The 16,734-nt window shown below is 39.8% G+C and overlaps 1 long non-coding RNA gene across 1 annotated transcript in view; it reads right to left on the reverse strand.

The window, feature by feature from the left end:
- Nucleotides 1–16,734, reverse strand: part of LOC117803964 — a 45,227-nt gene that overhangs the window by 7,014 nt on the left and 21,479 nt on the right. The window contains exons 6-8 of the long non-coding RNA XR_004628092.1: nucleotides 14,168–16,096; nucleotides 11,677–11,794; nucleotides 6,407–6,475 (exon numbers count right to left, since the gene is read on the reverse strand). This is a non-coding gene — a long non-coding RNA (uncharacterized LOC117803964). The remainder of the gene's footprint in view (nucleotides 1–6,406; nucleotides 6,476–11,676; nucleotides 11,795–14,167; nucleotides 16,097–16,734) is intronic.

Genomic DNA, 16,734 nt, shown 5'->3' on the forward strand with positions numbered 1-16,734 from the left:
AATTTGGGTGATGCAGCTTCTCCCTCTCCCACCACGTCCAAACTTCTAATTTCTCATCAATGTCTGCAACAAAGAAGTCTAGAAGATACAGCAGCAAGTTTAAAAGAGGATAAAAAGAGGGAGCTTAAAGTCGAGAGAACAGACTACCCCACACATCTTCCGACAGATGTTCTATCATTTAAACAACTACTAAATGGTTCAGATCCAAATCTCTTGATTCCAAGTCCAGCACTTTGCCAATTGTGATGTGGCATTGTATGCCAAAGAAAATGAATGGCTGGTTAGTTAATCACACATTCCCTAGCAATATTCGTATCTGAAAATTTATCTGATACTAAATGGGATAGATCGGAACTGGCAGCTTGATGGTATTCTTCCCGAAGTTACCAAAACCACTTTATTTTTTCATTGTGTTACAGTCTGCCTTTCTTCCTGACTTCCTTCGCCTGGTTATCCACTCCCAGAGATTTGCTTTCTTGAAGAAAGGATCAAGGATGTTGCTTGCTGGCAGCCAGGAAGTGGCTGTCACCCTCCATCAAAGGTCAGCACAGGGCTACAGCCAGCGCCATGGGAAGGGACCCCCTAGCAAGGAAGCGAGATCATGCATTTCTCCAAGGCCATGTGACAACCAAAAATCTTCCAGAGCCGAGCAAGAGTAAATATTCCAGGAATGGCTTTGCGGTTGATTGTACCGTTCCCACAAGGTCTGAAGGGAATTTTAAGGAACCTGCCCAAATTCTGCCTGTCTACATAAAAACGATTAATCTAATCCTTTGTTTCTTCGTTTCTGCATCAAGACCAATGTCTAAATGAGAACAGAATTGGGCAGTTAGGAGAACTGCAAATGGAATCAACTGAGATTTAACCAATTATTGAATAAAACTTAATATTTAATACTACACATTTGTAAAATTATTTTTAGTTTTTTGAAAACAAACAAGAAAATTCTCAGAAAACTTCCAGGAATAATCTTTCACAGACCTGATGTTTGTCTGATATCAGTTTACAATGTTAATCTGATCTTTTTTTTAATTGTTTTTCTTTGTTTCCAAATCTCCTTGCACTAGATCATATTTTCTTTAGTTACTGCTTTTACTCTGTACTGGATTGTTTGCGATTCTTAAGTTAATGGAAGGAATTCTGTGCATGAAATGGTACAAACGAAGGTCAGATATCTGGGGCCAGAATGTCAGCAGGAGCCCATGTTCTGGCCTGCGAGGGGTAAATCACCACTGGTCACAAAAAAGAGAAAGTAACTGAGAATTGGTTTTCTGTTTTCCTGCAGGAAGAGAATGGTGTTTTTCACATGTACATTTCCACTTTAGAGAAAAACAATACAAGTAGCAGTTTGCAATTTCCCAAAACACAGGATTGTCCTTCTTTATCTCCATTTTAAAAGCAAAAGCCCTTTTTCTATAACTGGTTAATGCCTGAGCTTCTGTCTTCTTTCTCATTATGAAAGAAGATCTCTTTGCAACATGCGTTTATATAGTTTGAAGACTGGTTAGTATTCTAAGCTTCAGTCTCCTTGCTTTCCTTTACCACCCACTAATGAGAATTATTCTTGAATAATTTAGGCCAGAAAACAAGATTCTACTCAAGCTTAGGGAAGGGTAATTCTAGTTAGCATAAAGGTCAGAGAATGAATTTAAGATGTTACTGTAGTAAGCCATGAAAAAAATCAGGAAAAGCCACAGCTTTTTCTATGGGAACTGAGCTATCATGTTTGGTAACAGAAGCCATCCTCAATGAAGAGGTTGGACCATCAAACAGCAGTGAGTCCTGGAAAGGATGAGGACAGCATTAGTAGGAATTAAAAGACAATATATCATGTAATCCTTTAGACCTGGGGTCAGCAAACCTTCGTAAAAAAGCCAAATAATGGATACTTAGAGCTTTGTAGACGCCCTTTGTTTTTCTTACAACACTTTAAAATGTAAAAGCCATTTTTAACTCAGACTGTGCGCGAACAAGCGAACAAGCCGTATACCCAGATTTAGCCCAAAGGCTGTAAATTTGCCAATCCCTGCTTTTGTCAATTTATATCCATTAAAATCAATCCTTTTTTTTAAACATAGATTTAGAAGTCAAGACTCCTGTTTGTTTAAAAGTAGCTCAATAAGGTGATGGTTCAAATGTGATAAAAATTTTATGTTGTAAAAATGTAATCCAAGGTATCAAGTCAAAGGGATGACTTACTTGTCAGTTTTTCTTTTCTTTTTCTATCTCAAAAAGAAGAAAGTAGACTTAAGAAAATTATTGTAGTGTCTAATTAAAATTACGTAGCTTCAAAAATAGAAAATGTTCTTCTTTATTTGTCTAAAATTCAAGAAATATATATTGAAAGACAGTAGTTACCTCAGATAGCCTTAGATGGCTAATTCTGTATTTCCCATAAACACCAAAATAATGTTAATTCTTGGTTTGGTTATGAAAAAGGAGAAGGAGGAGCAGAATGAGAAAAATGTGTATATAATATTATAACCACTAAATTAACAAGCATAAACACCAGTAATTAATAATAATTCCGCTGACCGGGTTAGTTTAAAAAGCACAAGTGAAGGCAAAAACTTATCTCTTTTTCATTGGAAAAAGTAGTCAGACAAAAACTATTTCCTTCCTTAAGATGAGTCTCATAAGAATCCAATGAAACTAAGAGTTGTCCTCTATTTGGGGTAGGGTGGAAGCCGAACTTGGGAATACAGAGCTAACGGTCTTTCTCTGTAATTGCCTCACAGTACTTTAATGTCAGAGAGGAATACTGCTACGTTTTATGTTTTACATTATGCCCACCTCCAATGTCAAATTACTTTGAAGTCTTTACGCGAATTTTGAGTTCTACCTTAAAATACATGCACATGATTTTTTTAACCAGATTCTTCTTTTTTTTTTTTTTTTTTAAAGATTTTACTATTTATTTGACAGAAATAGAGACAGCCAGCGAGAGAGGGAACACAAGCAGGGGGAGAGGGAGAGGAAGAAGCAGGCTCATAGCAGAGGAGCCTGATGTGGGGCACGATCCCATAATGCCAGGATCACGCCCTGAGCCGAAGGCAGACGCTTAACCGCTGTGCCACCCAGGCGCCCCAACCAGATTCTTCTTTTTAAAGATTTTATTTGCTCATTTGAGAGAGAGAGAGAGCATAAGCAGAGGGAGGGGCAGAGGGAGAGGCAGACTCCCCGCTGAGTGGCGAGCACAACATGGGGCTCAATCCCGGGACCCTGAGATCATGACCTGAGCTGAAGGCAGATGCTTAACCGACTGAGCCACAGTTTTGTATCGGAGAATGGGAAATTGATTAAATTTCTACAGACACTACTCAAGTTTGCAATGTCTACCTTATAGTTTCATCTGCATTCTTGACCAACACCCTTAGAGTAACACTGTTCCCATGTTGACTTGCCTGGAGCCAACAGAAAGGAACTGAAGAATTTCCCCTGCCTAAATTCACTTTTCTGCCACAGCGACTGAGTCTCCCTTTAGGGACTCCCAGTTCTGAGCTAAGGCTTCTGGAAAGGACAAAAAAAGAGGACAAAGTCTAGAGCATGGGGACAGGGCAAATACTTACCAATACAGAAGGCTTTCTGGAATGTGTCTAAGTCAAGATTTGCATAAATCAGAGCATATTTAAATATACCAGAATACCGCTACTTGAGGCCCCTGGGTGGCTCAGTCGTTAAGCGTCTGCTTTCGGCTCAGGGCGTGATCCCCTCATTCTGGGATCGAGCCCCACATCAGGCTCCTCTGCTAGGAGCCTGCTTCTTCCTCTCCCACTCCCCCTGCTTATGCTCCCTTTCTTGCTGGCTGTCTCTCTGTCAAATAAATAAATAAATAAAATCTTAAAAAAAAAAAGAAAAAGATTACTGCTACTTGAAAGACAGAAACTAAAAGTCTTCCGGCAAAAAATTACTTTTTTAACACAGATTTTTATCTATCCATTTTGCTTAAAATACTAAATCACCTATGTCAGATTATACTGTAACAATGATGGGAATACTGTATTGCCCCCATGTTACAGGAAACTGAACCTCCGAAAGGACAAGTGAGTAACTTCCCCAAAGTCCCAGGGCTAGCATATAGTAGTGACCAACTTGAACCCAGGCCGTTTGACTCCACAGCCTGCTGTAACACCCTCTTGACGACGCCATTCTGACCCAGAACTACATTAAAATCAAAATACTTCTTAGTATCTCAGTAACTCCTCACTGTTCTGCTTTATGCTGAAATTAACACTACTTCTAGGTAATAACCCCATCTCTGATTACTATTATATTGCCAGCTGAAATATTATACTATAAAGAGGAAAGGAAATGAGGCCCCCTAGCTCTTCGCTTCCTATGGATCCTTTGTGCCTGGTAGAATCTGAAACATCAGTCCATTAGCTTGTACTTAATAGTGAGTCATTTGGGCCTGCACAGCCCCTAGCGATTTCTCCAGCCACCCTCTGTGCTTCCATTTAGTAATGTTCACCTGCTCCCCCTCATTAATATGCAGACATCCAGTGATTTCACCTTATTCCCAAAGCCTTGTCTTGACATGAAGTCATCTTTTCTGTCTGTGTGCTGCTTTGAGTGGCCATTATCTGAATTCTGAAATGTCCTGTAGCAACATAGGTATTTCTGAGAAATAGAAATAGCTCATAACCCTGACAACAGAAACAAAAGGAGTAATTGCCCAATACAAACTTGAGCCCCCTTAATCGGCTGGTTAAACCCCCATCTCACCATGAGGCCTTGCTCTGACGTAGCCTGTCATAAAAGCATATGATTTTCCTGGACTCTGGCCGTAGAAAATGTCTGGCTAATATGGTTCACGCTATCCTAATTGTTTTCCTTATATTTAACTCCAGGTCAGCTTTGTTAGAGGTGTCCTCAGCCAGACCAGCGGTAATTTTTTCTTGCTACATAAGCATGACCAAGTTAACGCGCTGCCCCATTGTGACCTTGCAGCTCTTCTAACAAAAACGTCACTCTGCAAACTACCAGGATGTGGCAAAAAGGCGATCTGAGCTTCCTGCTTCTTCATGCTTTGGATATGTGACCTTTCCCGTCCGAAGTTCAGGGGGGGTCAGGGATAAAGTTCTGATTCCGGTATGCGTCATTTCTGGTGTGTAGATACCAGGCACGTAAGCAAGTTTTGAACAAGAGAGTGGGTGACTTTTAAACTTTGAAGAAAATATTTTTATTGACCTTTTTTAAAGGTGTGTGAAAAAGTCTTTGCCCTCAGGTGCACTCTGTCAATATTTGATGAGCATCTCATCTCCTTGGTATGGTTATAAGAAACAATATTAAAGTGCCACATTCTTCAGTTTCAAAGCATACTGCACAGAAATGTGTAACAGTGCCATTTGCTTATTGCTGAAAAGTGACAGCATAGAATTAGGATAATTGTCCATAGAGTCGAAGGAGAAGATCCTTAATCACAATTTTCTACATTTATCGAAGATAATGTTGTGCTGTTGGCCTGATTCATGGTTGAGTTGCCTCCAAGTCTATGTTTCATTTCATATCAGACGAGGAGAAATGTCTACCCCAGCCCCAGAACCACCCCTTAACACCATCCCTTTAACGCATCTTTTTAACTCCACCCGTTTAACATCATTTACCTTGGGTCTTACAAAGTGTTCACAAAAAGCCTTACTTTTAAATGTCACACTAGATAAACCTCAAAGTACGCAATATGGAGAGGCAGCCCAGGACATGTGCTTAACAATCAGGGGATCCAAAAAGAAGAGTTTTTAAAATCAAGATTTGAGTCGAGTTAATTTCTTCCTACTGGTAAATTGCACCCATTATAAAACAGAGACATTAAGATCGTGTTGTGAGGATTAATGAGATCACATTGGTTAAGCGCTCTAAGCCCTTCGGAGATAGATTCCATCATTTCACCACCTGGGTGCATGATAAAAAAAGAAAAAAAAATAGTTTTCTTTGAGGCAGGAAGTATAGAGTCAGCAATAGCCAGCAGCCTTTATTAATCTTCTTTCTTTTATCTCTTTAGTAACTAATGCTATTGGAGGAGGGAGTGTTATGAACCAAGGCTAAAAGTGAGATAAAGGCAGAGAGCTGCTTCCTATAATTTTTATTCACTACATTAACCTGGTAGCCAAATTTTACCAAATTCACTTGCCAGCCTATATGACAGAGGAAAATGAGCAGGTTTAAGACAAGAACAAATTGGATTCAAATTCTGGTTCTGTTGGAGGGATAACTCTTTAAATTTCAATTTCTATATCCATTAAATGCAATGACATGCTTCCTTCTAATAATTACAATCGAAGTAATTGAGACCTACGCTTTTATTGAGAACAAGTGAAACTTGCTGGACAAATTATTTATGATAATGATAATAATAATAATTGCTTCTTAAAAACATCAAAGAGATAATAAGATACTGAGGAATTACCGAACCGAAGTCTGAAAGACAGGATTCCAAAGAAGTAAAGCCACTTTTGTTCTGAAGTTATTTGCTGATCTAGAAAAAATAAAATAGTAGCAAAACTGAGCTGAGTTTTGACAGTTGTAGAGACTCAGAGGGAAAAGTTAAAGCCCAGAGTTTACCAAAGCTGGGGACTCTGGTAAACCACCACCAGTCCAACCTAGAACTCTCTATCCTCAGGATGAGGGGACCTGAAAGTCACCCAGCCATTCCACAGACCAGCAGTGCTTTGGGTATCCCCACTATGCCTCTGGGACAAGGATGGCTCAATAAATGTTCACTCATAATGCAAGCTTTTAGACTTAATGTACCCTTTCATAAGTGTCTTATATCCCACTTCTGCAAAGTTTGTTAACACCTGTTGTTCAAGCTTCTGATTTGAGTTTGATGAGACCACTCATACCAAGGTTTCAGCATAATGTTGCATTAGTCTGATGTTAGCCTTACTCATGTTACCTTCCTTTCTTGCTCTCAGTTTTGTATCTTTTCCTTTTTCCCTTTGCCCCCTTCTCCCTTTAACTCTCAGATTCAACTTCCTCTCTCAATCCCATTCACCTAATAGCCTTCCCAAGAGCTGCTTCACCATATTATGAATTAGTCTCAAGTTTAGTCATGTTACACAGGAAATTGTATAAAGCAGGGGCAAAGTGGGATCATAACAACATCAAGACGACTTTAGGACATGTGTTCCAAAATTTTTCCTAGAATAGTGATTTTGAAGAATTTGTTATTTCAGAATATTTGTGAATCCATCTATTTTAATACCTTCATTACTAGATGTTGAGCAGATGATATGTGACCAGTATTAGCCAGATGCTGAAGAGAGTAAAAAAAGAGAACAATAATGATTCCTATCCCTCAGGGTACACTTCATCTGTAGCTGAAGAAAATAAATGAAAACATATTAATCAGTTAGAGAAACAATGGGAATTCAGAGAAGACTGCATGAGGAAAATAGGACTTCTACTGGGAAGGGAGGGTGACAGACACTAAAGTACCAGAGAAAGAGGAGGGGAGATGCTGTGCAGGAAAGCAAGGAATGTTCCAGAGGACAGGAGAAGAGGGAGCACGGCTGCACAATTACAGTAAGTAAATGAACTGAATGCCCACTGTGGGTTGTATACTATTCTACGCATCACATAGAGGCTACCCAATTTTAGACACCTCGCAAGGCCTTGCCAGGGGGCATTACCATCAGTTGCAGATCATCAATTGAGGCCATACCACAGAGCCTGTAAGTAGTGCAACTGAAATTTGAAGCCAGTTCATGAGGACTCCAAAACCTGTGCTCTTAGCTACTACCCCAGAATGATTTCATTAGGGGCATTTTATGGGAGGCCTGGCAAGAAGGTAAATAGGGTTTATCAGCAATAGGCAAATGCAGCCCACCCTCATGGGTTCTTGAGGAAGGAAGTGAAATGCTAACAACAGCTGTTAGAGCAATTTCTCAGGTCTTGACCTGGGGGAACAAACAGAATTTGGTTATGACCAAGTCAGTTGGACCCAGTAGAATATTGTGGGCCATATCCAGGGTTTGACGTGTTCTGTTCTGAGACCAAGTGGTGGGTGTGAGAACAGAGGACAATGGGTAAGTCTAAAAACCAGTCTAAAGGAAGAAAAGGAGGACATGTTGACATTGGCTAACCAAATGAAGGGGGAAGAAAAGTCAAAAAAAGTCTTAGAGGGAAATGGCAAAGAAAGAAAGAAAGAAAGAAAGAAAGAAAGAAAGAAAGAAAGAAAGAAAGAGAGAGAGAAAGAAAAGAAAAGAAAAGAAAAGAAAAGAAAAGAAAAGAAAAGAAAAGAAAAGAAAAGAAAAAGAAAAGAAAACTGGCAAGCAGACAACAGACAAGGAAGCAATCTCTATGGACAGAAAGGGAGTTCAAGTTTTAATGTGTTTATTTGGGGGCAATGGCAGGACATATGAAGGCAGGTGTATCATAAGTATGGAGAAACCCTTGGAAAAGAGACCACACTAAGATCTCTGTGAAGCTGTGGAAACTGAATCATCAGGGTGTTCGTAAGATAACTGTTATTATTTGGTAAAGTCTCAGAAGCCTTTTATAGGGCAAAATAGATCATAAGTGCAAAATAAATAATGAGAACATTTCTCCCAGCTGCCACTTTTCCCAAATTTCTCTTCATGTCATGCTTTCACACTGGCCGCCAGGCATTTGTGTTGTAATACTACCCCCACTTCTTAATTTCTGACCATGTTTATTTGTTTAGATGCGTCTTTGCCTTTAATCCTGCTTTTCTTTCCTGCTGTCTCAAATAATAAGGACAATAATGACTGGAATCTGCCTGTTTTGGCCTATACAGCACTAATTGGAGTGATATACTTCCATACCATGTTATTTCATAGTAAACATGACATTAAACTCAATTACATCGAAGATTAAATTCTTTAAAGTCAGCATTTCTAATGAGACTGACCTCACAACTCTTTGTACGACCTTTGTTGTATTACTGTGGGTACAAGCTGAGCGACTATTAGAAACCAAAAAACAAAAACAAAAAAAACAAAAAAATGCCTCAAAATGCAGGGACTCGACTACATGGAATTTTATTTTTCACCTATATCATAGTTCAAAAATAGCAGTCAAGGTCTGGTGGGGTGGCTCTGACATCATCATCAGGCCTTGCTTCTGTCTTAGAGACTAAGGTGGCTATTCCCAGTCATTGCAAAGGGGAAAAAAGAAAGACAGGGCAATCAGCTTCTTTTTTGCAAAGAATTGACACAGAATGTACACAGGTCACCTCTACTCATACCTCATTGTTCTGGACTCAGTCATGTGACTCAGGGCTAGCTCAAGGAAAGCCGGAAAATATGGCTTCTACTTGGGGGGCCTTGTACCAGCTACAATCAGAGGAGAGCAGGAGTTCAGGGCTTTATTATTAAAAAGAAAAAGGGGAGAATGCATTTGTGGGAACCATTAGCAAACTCTACCACAGCTGGTTCCAGATCCCCACTCCTCATTATGCTGTTCTCTTCATTTAACAAGACCTCCCTCTCCAGGTGTCAAATCAATTTTTGCAGCAACTAATCCATTTTGTAGTATTGTTTTCAAATGGAACATTATTACGATTTAAAAGAGCTGAAGGTCTATGTGTTTGTTTTTGTGCCAGTACCATGCTGTCTTTGTGATCACAGCTTTGTAGTACAGCTCCAAATCCGGCATTGTGATGCCCCCAGCTTTGTTTTTCCTTTTCAACAGTTCCTTGGAGATTCTGGGCCTTTTCTGGTTCCATACAAATTTAAAGACTATTTGTTCCAGTTCTTCGAAAAATGTCATCGGTATTTTGATCGGGATAGCATTGAAAGTGTAGATTGCTCTGGGTAGCATGGACATTTTAACTATGTTAATTCTTCCGATCCATGAGCATGGAATATTTTTCCATCTTTTTGTGTCTTCCTCAATGTCTTTCAAGAGTGATTTATAGTTTCTAGAATATAGATCCTTTACGTCTCTGGTTAAGTTAATTCCAAGGTAACGTATGGTTTTTGGTGCTATTGTAAATGGGATGGATTCCCTAATTTCTCTTTCTTCAGTCTCGTTATTCGTGTATAGAAATGCAACTGATTTCTGGGCATTGATTTTGTATCCTGCCACCTTACTGAATTGTTCTATAACTTCTAATAGTTTGGGAGTGGATTCCTTTGGGTTTTCCATATAGAGTATCATGTCATCTGCAAAGAGAGACAGTTTGACTTCTTCTTTGCCGATTTGGATACCTTTTATCCCTTTTCGTTGTCTGATTGCTGTTGCAAGGACTTCTAGTACTATGTTGAATAATAGTGGCGAGAGTGGGCATCCTTGTCGTGTTCCTGATCTTAAGGGAAAGGCTTCCAGCTTTTCCCCATTGAGAATAATGCTTGCAGTAGGCTTTTCATAGATGGCTTTTATGAGATTGAGAAATGTACCCTCTATTCCTACACTCTGAAGGGTTTTAATCAGGAAAGGATGCTGTATTTTGTCAAATGCTTTTTCTGCATCAATTGAGAGGATCATATGGTTCTTGAGTCTTTTCTTGTTGATATGATGTATCACATTGATTGATTTGCGAGTGTTGAACCATGCTTGCATCCCAGGTATGAATCCCACTTGGTCATGATGGATAATCCTTTTAATGTACTGTTGGATTCTATTAGCAAGGATCTTGTTGAGGATTTTGGCATCCATATTCATTAGAGAAATCGGTCTGTAATTCTCCTTTTTGAGGGGGTCTTTGCCTGGTTTGGGGATCAAGGTAATATTAGCCTCATAGAATGAGTTTGGTAGCTTTCCTTCTGTTTCTATTTTTTGAAATAGCTTTAGGAGAATAGGTATTATTTCTTCTTTGAATGTTTGGTAGAATTCCCCAGGAAAACCGTCTGGGCCTGGAGTTTTATTATTTGGAAGGTTGTTTATCACTGACTCAATTTCTTCATAGTTAATTGGCCTATTTAAGAAATCTATTTCTTCCTGTTTCAGTCTTGGTAGTTTATAGGTTTCCAGGAAGGCCTCCATCTCTTCCAGATTGTTTAGTTTTTTGGCATATAGCTGTTGATAAAAGTTTCTAATAATCCTTGCAATTTCAATGGTGCTGGTCGTGACCTCTCCCTTTTCAGTCATAATTTTAATAATCTCAGTCCTTTCTCTTTGTTTTTGGACAAGTTTTGCCAGTGGTCTATCAATTTTATGGATTCTCTCAAAGAACCAGCTTCTAGTCCTGTTGATCTGCTCTACTGTGGTTCTGGTCTCTAATTCATTGATTTCTGCTCTAATCTTGGTCAACTCCTTCCTTGTCAGTGGGTTAGGCCTGTCCCTCTGTTGCTGTTCCAGTTTCTTGAAATAAATTAAAGAGCTGAAGGGGAGAGCTGCTTTGGTTAAAGTTGGAAGTGAGGGCCCAGGAAAAGCATCCAAGTGTCCTTTTTTCTTTCCACACCTCACTTCGTGGGAGTTCCTTAATTCTGAGAGATCAGGGGCGCCAGGGTGGCTTAGTTGGTTAAGCATCTGTCTTCGGCTCAGGTCATGATCCCAGGGTCCTGGGATTGGAGCCCTGCATCTGGCTCCTTGCTCAGCAGGGAGTCTGCTTCTCCCTCTGCTCCTCCGCCCCCCCCCACCATGTGCGCCTTCTCTCTCCCTCTCTCTCTCCCTCCCCATCTCAAATAAATAAATAAAATCTTTAAAATTAAAATATGTTATGCTTCCTAAGCAGTCAAAGACAACCAGTGAAAATTACTCTCTCCCACTTACATAATCAAAAGTCCTCTTCAAGTCCTGAGTTACATCCATCTTGACAGCTAAGTGAACAAGTGAGCACAGAGCCATTTCCCAGTCTGTTCTCAGAGAGCTTCTGACCTTGCTGAACACCCTGCCAAGTGGGAATTGATAATCACTTTAATGCAAAGGGTAAAAGGGGAGGATATTTCTGTGATTCTTCCCCACAAATCTAATCTTGACAAATGGAATAACATTATGTCTCATTAGCTAATAAACTATCTAGATTGAAATTGCATTTAGGGATAGAAATGATGTCAAATTATGCCTAATGCTCCTGGAAACAACTTTTTATCTTCATTTCAAGAATAGAGTGATGTGGTTTGAAGTGGTGGGGTTTGGAGCCAACAACCAAGAAAGAATTCTTGAGGCGTCTTCGGTACAAAAAGGTGGTTTTATTAAAGCATAGGGACAGCACCCGTGGGCAGAAAGAGCTGCATTGGGGTCTGAGGAGTGGCTGATTTTATACTTTCACATTGGGAGTGGGTTAGGGATAGTGTAAGTCTCTAAGGAATTTGGAAGCAAGATTTCCAGTACCTCGAGGGGGCTAACTATTATTAGGTAAAGGTCATTTATTACTGTCTAATAAAACCTTAGTCATGAGACCCTTCAGATGTATATCAGTGGGTCATATGCTTGGGGAATGATTGCTAATGTGTATCTTGGGGGGTAGAGATAAAGAAAGTTTCCAAAGGAATTTTTATATGTTAAAGGAAACTTACAGGATCCTGGGGCAACAGGCTAAGAATGCCTTTTGCCCTTAGCAAAGTATTAACATCTAGGCAGCTGAGTTCCTAGAGGAATGTCACCCTGCCTGTTTCAAGGACTTGTCAGTGGGCCTTAAGAAGTAAAGAAATTTGATTTTTCTTTTCTCTTTGCTTCCCACATCATAAAGGACATGAAAAAATTAAACAAATCCATAAGGACAAGTCAACAGAACTAAAAACAAAATACTAAGAAGTTTTTATTCTAGCCACTAGTTCCATGGGCTTCATTACTGAAATCTAAGAAAACACCTTGACCATGGGGCGCCATGGCTAATTATTTCAAATCCTCTGAGCCAAAACCAGACCATGAAGTTCATCAGGGCTCCTGTCAAAATGAAATATTTAATAGCTTTTTCTTTTCTGTTTTTCTTTTTCTTTTTTTTTTCTTTTCTTGTTAGCACAGTAATTTTTCATTTATTCACCCATCTTCTGATAAAAGTTCCCAACGATGGAATCTTTTTCTCGAAATGCCCATGTTTAGTGTACAAATAGTTTATTTACATTTCAGATTTCCGAATGTGAGTGTAAGTTATATCCAGCTACTTGTTAATATTCCTAGGATTAGTTCAAAATGGATCATATCAATGCTTGTGAAAGGAAATTCTTTACAGGACAACTGCATTGCCTGAATTAACAAAATACATATGCTTTATCACAGTGTGACTTTGTCATGGCCTGAGAGCACTTGTACATAGGTTACTAACTGTCTTTAGAGAATTCAAATAGAAAACTCAAGATATTGATGTACTTTATATTTGCAAGAGTAAAGTTTCTCTATAGTTTACAAGAGGTCTCTTGTTTATGAAGGAAAAACTTCCAAACTATACTAACATTTTTACTGTCTTACTAGTGATTACTTTGCTGTTGAGAATTACAGGAGGCTAATATTTAGGTTTCAGAACGAAACGCGCATTAGAGCATCAGGCAAATAAGTTTTGTTTCAGTTGCCGTTATTTTAATTTGCACAGGACCTCATGCCAAAATTTATTCCAGAAAATATTGGGGTTTCAGATATGTTCTATCAAACAATATTTAGATGATCAAAATACTGTTTTTCACGTCCTACTCCCTGAAGAGTTATGAATAACCACTGTATTCAAAAGAGAATTCTGACTATAAGAATGCAAGGTGTTAATTTTCCAATTCATATTCTAGGTACTGGATCAAACCAGCAATTAAACTATCTAAGTACTACAAAGATAAAATCAGATTAAAATCAAATTATGGCACCTGGTCAAACACTTGTCCAAATAAAAACAAAAAGAGTCGATAATCCCTTTTTAAAGATGCCAGGTGCTTCAGCTCACAAGATAAACAGCATTTAGCAAGTCCCCGCTCAGAGGCAGTGTCTGTTCCAGTGGGTCCTTTGGCCCTGACAGCAAACTTCCTTAGCCTGCATCCTTCTTCCTTTCTTCAGTCCTCCAAGTGTGTGTATGTGTATGTGCACACACACACATATAAGAAGAATCTGTTTTGAAGTTTGTCTCTGCATCAGATCATAGCCTGTCATTACAGTAGAACACTCTAAACTTCAACAGGACAATGGCGGCGTCTTTCTTATTGACCTCAAGTCCCCAGTGATTGGCACAAAGCAGGAGCTCAATAAATATTTTTAAATGAATTAGTGAATGAATAAACTAGTGCCCAGATTTTCACTCCCACACCCTATAAAAACTGCTTTTGTCAGGGTCCCCAATTACCTCCATGGTGCAGAAGCCAGCTGTCCGTTGGGTGTCCTCATCTTTTTGACTCATCAGCCTACTTGACAAAGTTGGTCATGCTCTCTTCTCTGAGATCTTCATCCTACAATACTGGTCACTCTTTCTTAATCCCTTTTTTTAGTTTCTCTTCTCCTCCCTGAGTTTTAATGTCAGAGAGCCTGGATCTAAGGGGTGCTTTTTTTTTTTTTCTATTCTTCAATGAGCTCACCCAATCTCATGTCTTTAATGACATCACGAACTTCCAGATTTATTTCCACAGCCCATTCCAGACTGTCCAGTCACTTTTTGATATCCCCATTCACACAACTACTAGGCATCTCAAACTTCCTGTGTCCAAAATTGAACTCCTACTCTCCCGCCTACTCGCATACCCACTTCTACCGCCAGCACGCCCCACCTGTACTCATCTCCCTATCAGTTCATGGCTTTCCTGTCCTCTAGGTGCTCAGTCACCCGCTGCTCCTACAACCACGAGACTGCAGGTGCCATCAGAAGCAGAATTAATGACTTCTCTTCTTCCTACATTCATCCTCCTACCATCCTCTCCATTGGCAGATTCTATGTGGAAACCAGCTGGCAGGAGAGTCTAGGAATATTGGCCCAAAGCTTCCAGACTCATGATACACAAAGGAGAGTTTAGAAGCCCAAGCGTGGAGCTGAGCATCTGTGGACACTCTCTGCCACAGCCTAACTCGTCTTCCTGCTTCCACCCTATCCCCTTGATTACTCTCAACATGGCACCCAGAGGGATGCTTTAAAAAATGCAAATCAGATGTCACTCCTCTGCTAGAATAGAATAAAATAAAACAAACTTTATTTGCTCTCTGTTTCACTGAGTAAAAGACAAAGTGCTCACAGATGGCTACAAATGGAATGGGATCTAACATCTGTGGTCTTTCTGACTTAGCTCTGTGGCAGCAACCCCAGCTTCGTGTTCCTGGAACCTCTAGCTCCCTTTTGCCCTTGGCACTGGTTGTTCTAAAAGCCTAAAACACTCTTTCCCCAGGTGGTCATCCTCGCCACTACGTCTTTGCTTAGTTGTTACTTTTCTAATGAAATTCATTTCTAGTACCTGCGCCATATTGTGATCTTAAGAGATCCTGTCTGAGTCAGATACCAAAATGCGTATCTTCTGTGTATTGGTCTTTATCCCTAGTTCTTCATTCACAGCTCCTAAAACCCTTGGAATTTCCTGTGATAGGAGTGATGAAGGTCTTTATTATGTTAATGAGGTGACTCTTGGACCCCACCCAAGGGTATGGGCTAGCTGCCAGAACCAACCACGTGATTAAAGGGTTGAAATTTTCGGTTCTGCTCCCCTCATCCCCAATCTCCAAGGATCAGAGAGGGGCTGGATGTTGAATTAGCCAATGGTCAATTAGTTCATCAATCGTGCCAATGTAATGAAGCTTCCATAAAAGTTCAAAAGGACAGTGTTTGGAGAGCTTCCGGGTTGGTGAACACTTCAGATACAGGGAGAGTGTGCCTAGAGAGGTCATGACAGCTCTGCACCCTTTCCACATACCTTGCCCTCTCTATCTCTTCATCTGGCTGTTGATTTATATCCTTTATCATATCCTTTAGTAAAACGGTAAACATAGGTATTTCCCTGAGCTCTGTGAGCTGCTTTAGCAAGTTAAAGGAACCTAAGGAGGAGGTCTTTGGAACCTCCCAACTATAGCTGGTTGGTTAGAAGTGCAGGTAACAGCCTGGGGCTTGTGAGCGGTTTCTGAAATGGGAAGAGGGATGCAGGCGGTCTTATAGGATTGAACCCTTAATCTGTGGAAGCTAATGCTATCTCCAGGTAGATAGTATCAAAAATGAGTTGACACCAGCAGGGTGTCCAAGAATTGCTTGGTGTTTTGTTGGCGGGAATCTCCCCCCACATTGCAATGAAGTCCAGAAATCCTAAAAAACAAACAAACAAACAAACAAAAAACCTACTCTGATTTTTTTGTTGTTGGTAGCATTTTTATCTTAGCACTTATCACCTACTAACCCACAGAACACTTTACATGTTTAGTTTGTGTGTGTGTGTGTTTTAAATGATCTCTCCCTGCATGAAAAGATAAACCCCACAAAAGCATGAATCTTTGTTCAACGCCATTTCATAGGCCTAGGCCAGTGTTTTAAAAGTAATGAAAACAATTTCCCACATGCTTGCCCTAATGAATATCAAGTCAAGGCTACTGACCAGGCAATTGTTTTGTGCAAAGGATAGAACAGCTGCAGGTAACTGTTTCATGCCTTTTCTTATTTATATTTTTAACAGTTAAACTTTACTTTCATGCCTTTTCTGGTAAATACGTTTATAGGAAGAAAAATAGAAAATGGGTGTTGCCGTGAAATGGTAGGGTAGCTGTCAAGTGACAGAATCAAGTATCTCAGGAGGATCTCTCTCATCTGCAGGAACAAAAACCCATCAAACCAGCTTAAGTCCAAAGGTGATTTACTGGGACACTTGGGTCGCTCAGTCACTTAAAGTGTGTGACTCTTGATTTCAGTTCAGGTCAGGATCTCAGGATTGTGGGTTCAAGCCCCACCAC

Source organism: Ailuropoda melanoleuca, chromosome 10, assembly GCF_002007445.2.
Source record: "Ailuropoda melanoleuca isolate Jingjing chromosome 10, ASM200744v2, whole genome shotgun sequence".
Classification (NCBI taxonomy): domain Eukaryota; kingdom Metazoa; phylum Chordata; class Mammalia; order Carnivora; family Ursidae; genus Ailuropoda; species Ailuropoda melanoleuca.